Source organism: Octopus bimaculoides, chromosome 7 (genome assembly GCF_001194135.2).
Source record: "Octopus bimaculoides isolate UCB-OBI-ISO-001 chromosome 7, ASM119413v2, whole genome shotgun sequence".
Classification (NCBI taxonomy): domain Eukaryota; kingdom Metazoa; phylum Mollusca; class Cephalopoda; order Octopoda; family Octopodidae; genus Octopus; species Octopus bimaculoides.
In genome coordinates this window covers 4,150,316-4,157,450 of record NC_068987.1, presented here as the reverse complement: position 1 = coordinate 4,157,450, position 7,135 = coordinate 4,150,316, and positions in this window count along the sequence as shown.

Here is a 7,135-nt window from a genome sequence, read left to right as displayed (position 1 = left end):
TGTGTGTGTGTGTGTGTGTGTGTGTGTGTGTGTGTGTGTGTGTGTGTGTGTGTGTGTGTGTGTGTGTGTGTGTGTGTGTGTGTACGCGCGCGTGTATAGGTATTCATGGATGTATTGAAAATCTCGTAAGAATTACATTGGAACCATCAAAACAAAGACCTCGCGCGTACGCGAATTGACATGTAGCTCAAAGCACACCACCTCTTCCTACTCCTCTCTCTTTCTCTCTCACTCTGTCTCTTTCGCTCTCCCACTCTCTCCCTTTTCATCTATTCAAATGCTAGTGATCTCTGTAAACAAACTCTTCCGCAATATAATTCTAAATGTCACGCTTGAAGGTTTCAGGAAATGCACCGACCGAACCCTAATGCTGCCTGCATTATCATGACGCTCCTCCAACTCGAATATTTACAGAGAGGCCAGAAGAGACGAGAAATAAAATCGCTTTGCAACATCCACAAGCTCCGAGGATGAGGGCTACATATTTGTGCTTCAAGATGAGTTTACAATGGAAGTCCATTTGCATTTGAAGATAATTCATCACGGGGTTTTGGTTCCAGAAACATCGTGTTAAATGAATCAGTGATAAATGAATAATAGAACATATTGGAAAATAGGTTTCATTCGAGACCCCATGTGGTCCCCGTAACTTAGCCTAATAACACTTTCAAAGAATTTTTAAACACATAATGATATCGTTTCATGGTCGGAATGATATTTAGAGTAAAATTTAAAAGCATATGATTAGTAAATAATATTTTTAAAAAACTGCAAAATATCATAACGAGCAGAATCTGTGACTGATTGCCGACCCGTGATCAATCACAGATTAATCCGTGATAAGCATAATACAGTTCATAATGGAGCGTACCGTGTTATTCGGTATCAGTGGTGAGTGGATCAGTGGTAAACGAGGATAGATATATACAATTAGGCTTATTATTGAACGTATGTCGCTATCGGTATTAAAGGAGAACTGTATCTACCTTTTATGTAATTAGCTAGAGCTAATCCAGAAATCCCCTTTGATAAGTATTGGGGTCGATGTCTTTGACTAAATCTCTTCAAGGTGGTGCTTCAGCATGGCCACAGCCTAATAACTGAAACATGTAAAAGATGAAAATTAAAATTAGGTAAATGATCCAGTTAAGATTTGTAATCATTTGGCTGTTACCATTCATACAGAGTGTTTTCAATATGGCTGCCCAAGGAAAGCAGTTCACAAGCGTGTCTATATATAAACTTCGACTTTCGCCCTATCACTCTGAGATAGGACAGCAAAAAAGAATTCCTGGCACGTCGCATGTTGGAGCTATACTTGGGAATACGTGAATCATTGATTCCAAATATATCCTCAGACAGTTTTACGATATTCCTTCTAATTTTGGAAACATGGTGTATTTCTTTATTCGCTGTTATGTTCACACGTGCACTCAAATTATGAACCGCAGTTGCACCTTCAACTTTAATTTTGGTAACTTCTCAATCGATGATATTCTCAGACCAATCCAAGGGGATTCTTGAAGTGATAATTTCGAAGAAAGCAATTTATTACATTAATTCCCAATTACCAAATTCTCAAAGCGGGAATACAGCAAACTCGATGTTTATATATGAGGTTGTCAGATAAATTTGTTCGTTTTTCCGCTTATTTTAAGGCAAAACTAACCCCTCAGACGTAAGAAAACACCCCTAAATTGAAGATGCTCTCTTTCTCAAACCAAATATGGCATACATCAAGAACAATGTTAGATCTATCAAAAAACATAATATTCAAATTTCCACATTATCTAGTCATGACCTAATTATAAGTTTAAAATAACCGACAAGGCAAACACACCCTTATTTTAGGTCAAATTTCTACCAAACTGTCAAAGATAATATGCTCTAACTTGGGATACCAACAGACTGATGCTGAGTCAAAGACATTGATGAAGTTGGCCTAGATGTTGTTGTGGGGTCGCTCATAGCCGTATGCAGCAGTTCAAGCGTTTTCGACCCCTGAGGAGAAGCATTCAAGTGTCTCTGGAAGATGAACAAATAAAGCCGGGACTGCCAGATCACGTGATGTCACCCTGCTATGGGTTCCTCATTGACAGATGTCCTGCACACGTTAGATTGGGAATCAAGATTACCTTTTAATTATAACAATAATTACAGAATATTTTAACGTATCTCCATCTTAGAAATCGACTTCTCCTCTCATCTGACTTTCATACACGTCTGAAAATATTTTCAAACCAAACGAAATACGAAAGCTCTGACAATAATGCTTCTCTCTATAAACAATATTTTCGATTAATCCTGCATTAGCAGCTGATAAATGGATGTTACACACCCACAGCCTATTGTCGAAACATCCATATCGTGGCGGAAGTCATGCGTCTTTTGATTCAAAGCGACGGTTCTAAGTTACTGTTTGACGTTTCTCAATAGATATGGCGCAACAAATCTTAACAAGAAATAGTTGTCGTTTGAAATGCAAAAGGAAATTCATTGGAGACTTTGTACCAAAATCGTGCTGATACTATTCTTGTACGGCTCCTGCAATGGCGGATGTCGGCGCGCATTGTGTTTGTTATTCGTACCTTTGTGGTCGCTGGCAGCAACATCCTGCCTGGCAGTACTTGACTTGTAAGGATTTCTATACTTCTCTCCAGTCTTAACTTTGAGTAGAGGAGGGGGGGGCGAGGGAGAAGGAGAAAAAGAAAGAAAGAAAGAACAAGTCCGTAAAATTTACAAACGTATTTCTCAGGCAGAACATACACATATAAACGCACACGCGCGCTCGCGCACATACATACATACATATTCAATCCATCACAGAAACTGTAAAAATCTGTAAATCTTTCCAGAAGTTTTTCATTTAAATATTTATGCGCATATCTAGACATGCAACTATATGCATGAGAATACATGCATTAAAAAAAAACATACAAATCTGCACATGCACTGACTCCAAATACTACACATCTACATTCATGCATGCATGCAAAAATACTCTGTTGGTATTGATGAAATTCCAGTGAAGAAGCCTTGAATCTAGGCTGGAAACCAGCTCTTTCTCTATTGGCAAGAAATCTTAAAATAAAACTGAACAATCACATACATACATACATACATACATACATACATGCAAAAACACCCTACTAATGTTATTGAAATTCCAATGAAGGATCCTTACCGTTCTACTCTACTCAAGGCACAAGGGCCGAAATTTTGGGGGAGGAGCCAGTCGATTAGATCGACTCCAGTACACAACTGGTACTTAATTTATCGACCCCTAAAGGTAAAGTCGACCTAGGCGGAATTTGAACTCAGAACGTAAAGACAGACAAAATTCCGTTAAGCAGTTCGCCCGGTGTGCTAACGTTTCTGCCAGCTCGTCGCCTTATTGCTAGTAGTATTATTAATTTTATGTTCGAGTCAGGGGTGAAAAAGCAATGCGAAGATTCTGTTAAGGGCCTCCCAAACTGGTGGAAGAAAGGAAGAAAGGAAGTGAGTTATCTTTACACAGGAATCTAGATAAAATACTTACAGTGTAAGGAATTTTGCTAAAGACTTTAAATATTCTGTGAGTGATGTTAAACTGAGCGAAAGATGATGTCGGATATTTATATGGATGAAAAAAAGATGTCAAAATCGTTTAAAGAGAACGTAGAAAAATGATTTACACATGTCAAAATTTAGCAAACTAAAACGATTTTATATCTCGTAAATTTATAAATATAGAAATATTTTTAAAATATATGTAATAATTATAATGGGAATAGTCTATTCGCGTTGAAAATTGAAAAAACAGGATAGCGAAGAAAAAGTTAAAAACGAAGAAAATATGCATAATCTTGATGTATGGAAGTGAAACGTGTCTACAGTCTGTACAAAACAAAAAGAACTGATAAAACATTTCACCATAAACAAAGTATGAAAATATAGATTTAAATATATATGTGTGTACGTGTACACGCACAAACGCATGTGTGTGTGGGTGTGTGTGAGTGAGTGTGTGTGTGTTTGTGTCTGTGAGTGTGTGTAAAATAGAATTACAGCATATTTTGCAGCATAATTCTGTTGGCGCCTCTGTTCACTCGGAGCATTTCAATTGTGTACACGAGAGAAGCTTCGGTTTTTAGTTTCGATTGAGCAAATTTTTAAAATTTAAGAAACCTGACATTTGAGAATTTGATAATGGCCCAGTGTTTAATAACACTTGCAGATTAAGTTTCAACCAGTGAATAGTGAAAAATGGGACTTTTACATCTAAAATAGAGAGACTGTATCATTTGAATGGTTCTCATTGTTTAACAGGCAATTTTCTATCGACTCTATCAGCTATGGCGGGATTTGAAACCAAAACATTTCTCGTTAAGCGGTATATTCGTTAATCTGCTACCTCGGTATTTGTGTTCCACGGTGTATTATTATTATTATTATTATTATTATTATTATTATTATTATTATTATTATTATTATTATTATTATTATTATTACTATTACTACTACTACTACTACTACTACTACTATTACTGCTATTATTGAAGGCGGCGAGTTGGCAGAATCGTTAGCACGCCGGGTGAGATACTTAGCGGTATTTCGTCTGTCTTTACGTTCTGAGTTCAAATCCCGCCGAGGTCGACTTTGCCATTCATCCTTTCGGGGTCGATAAATTAAGTGCCAGTTGCATACTGGGGTTGAACTAATCGTCTGACCCCCGCCACCAAATTTAAGGTCTTGTGCCTATAGTAGAAAGGATTATTATTATTATTATTATTATTATCATTATGAGACATGCCTAAAACTATTAAAAGACAGTTTAAGAAAATAGACAATGATTTAGGCTTATTTTGATCGCCAATTTTGAGTCACGAAATTTTAATCCCTCAATGCAACAATAGTGATCCTTTAATTTAATTTTATTTTATTTGTACGATGTCGTATGCAAAAATAATGTAAAAAGACGGGAGAGACACATTTAAGGCATTTAACTTACCTATGGAATCTTCTTTTGGTTCATTATATTCGGTATTTGTAGACGGCACGCAAAGTCTGTATTCGTGGTCTTTCTGTAAATTTCCTTCTGTAACAATCGCGTTAGTTAAGCATACAAAAGGGAAAAGGTTTTGGTGACATTTCATTGCAGATCTGATCAAAACTTCCAATAAGGAATTCCATCCAAAATAATTGCAAAAACCCTTGTAGAATTTGCAAAGAACAAGGCAACAAAATATAAATGAATCTCTTTAACAGACAAAGTACGTTTCAACTTTTTTATGCAGACACGTACGGAGATACACACGTACAAAAACATATAAAGACACAGAATTATGCGTCCATACGAGTATACGGAGACGTCAGAATATTCCTTGGGGTAAATCGTTTTCCAAAAAGAAATTTGTAGAGTACTCAATATACTGACAACATCAAATAGAACTGGAATATATAATTTTGTCATATTGATATGAACATTAATTTTGTTATTTGGCATATTGCACATAGCGACATAAATGCCTTAATCATTTGTTGTAGGGCACGGTGCGGACGTTCTGTTGAGTGGAGAAGGGCTCTGCGTATGTTTTGACAATTGGAGAAAAGAAAGTTGCTGAGGAGAATTGTAATGTTTGAATGAGGCCGTTAAATGTCAAAATCCATACCATGTAATCTGTTGCTCAATCATGTTTTGATAGCCGTCTGTATACATCTAGCTATCAATCTATCACAATACTCTGTGTAAGTGTGTGTGTGTATGTGTGTGTGTGTGTGTGTGTGTGTGTGTGTGCGTGCACCTACGATTGTCAGTTAATATATATCTATTGGGTCATCCCATAAGTAATGCAGTTTTTTTTCAATTGCATGAACTAAAAGTCGGAGGGGGACGGGATAAACTACCTGCATCAACTTGTTATAAAAGCAGGTAGTAATTTTACCTTGTCCTTATTCTTAGTGTAAGTTTTGAAGAATGCTTTTCAATTTTAACAGCTATCTTTTTTTCAAAGCTATAATGGAAGTGACAAAGGAGCATATTCGGCATATTTTGCATATTTTGCATATTTTGCATCTTTTGCATATTCGGCATATTCGGCAACAACGCAACGGACAATGCGAGGAACATTAATGCAGTATATGGGGATCGGACAATAAGCGTAAGCCAGTGTGAACAGTGGTTCCAGAAATTCCGAGCCAGAAACTACAACCTAGAAGATGAGCCTTGTCCTGGAAGACCTGTAGAGCTCGACGAGGACGTCCTGTAAACCCTGGTAGAAGAAAATCCTATCGTAACTGTTGAGGAGCTAGCAGAGAAGCTTGGGTTTGGTCATTCAACCATTTATTGACACCTGCGTGTCATCGGAAAATTCGGCAAATTGTGTTAATGGGTTCCTCAAAAACTTTCCGAGTCTAATCGCACACAGAGAGTAAATGTGTGCTCTTCTTTGCTGTCATGTCTCACGAATGAACCTTTTTCGAACCGAATAGTGACTGGTTACGAGAAATAGCTTCTGCATAAAAATGTCAAGCGCTGAAGACAGTGCGTAGGGAAGGAAGAAACATCGGCACCCTAGGCTAAAGATCTTCACCCACGTAAGGTGTTGTTATCTGTTTGGTGGGATATGAAAGGTTTAGTCCACTTTGAACTTTTAAACCCAAACCAAGTGATAACCAAGGAGGTCTACTGCGAGCAGCTTGAGCAACTTAAGTCAGCACCAGATGAAAAACAACCATGTTTGGTTTCAAGATGAAAGGTGTTCTTCCATCAAGATAATGCTCGGCCACATACAGCAAGGATGACATTCCAAAGACCGGAACTGTTTGAATGGGAAACGATGCCATATTCACCCACCATATTCACCGGACATTGCCCCATCTGATTATCATTTATTCCGCAGTCTTCAAAATCATTTGGACGGAAACAATATGAATTCTGTAGAGGAGGTCAGAACAATACTGGAGGAGCATTTTTCGTTACGAACAAGTGAATTTTGAAAGAGGGGCCATGCAAATCTACCAGATAGATGGAAGAGCATTGTAGAAAATGAAGGAGAGTATATTTTAGATTAGAAAAGAAATTTGGAAAACTAAAAGAAGTATAAAGAAACCGCATTATTTACGGGATGACCCAAAACTTATCAATTCAATTCGT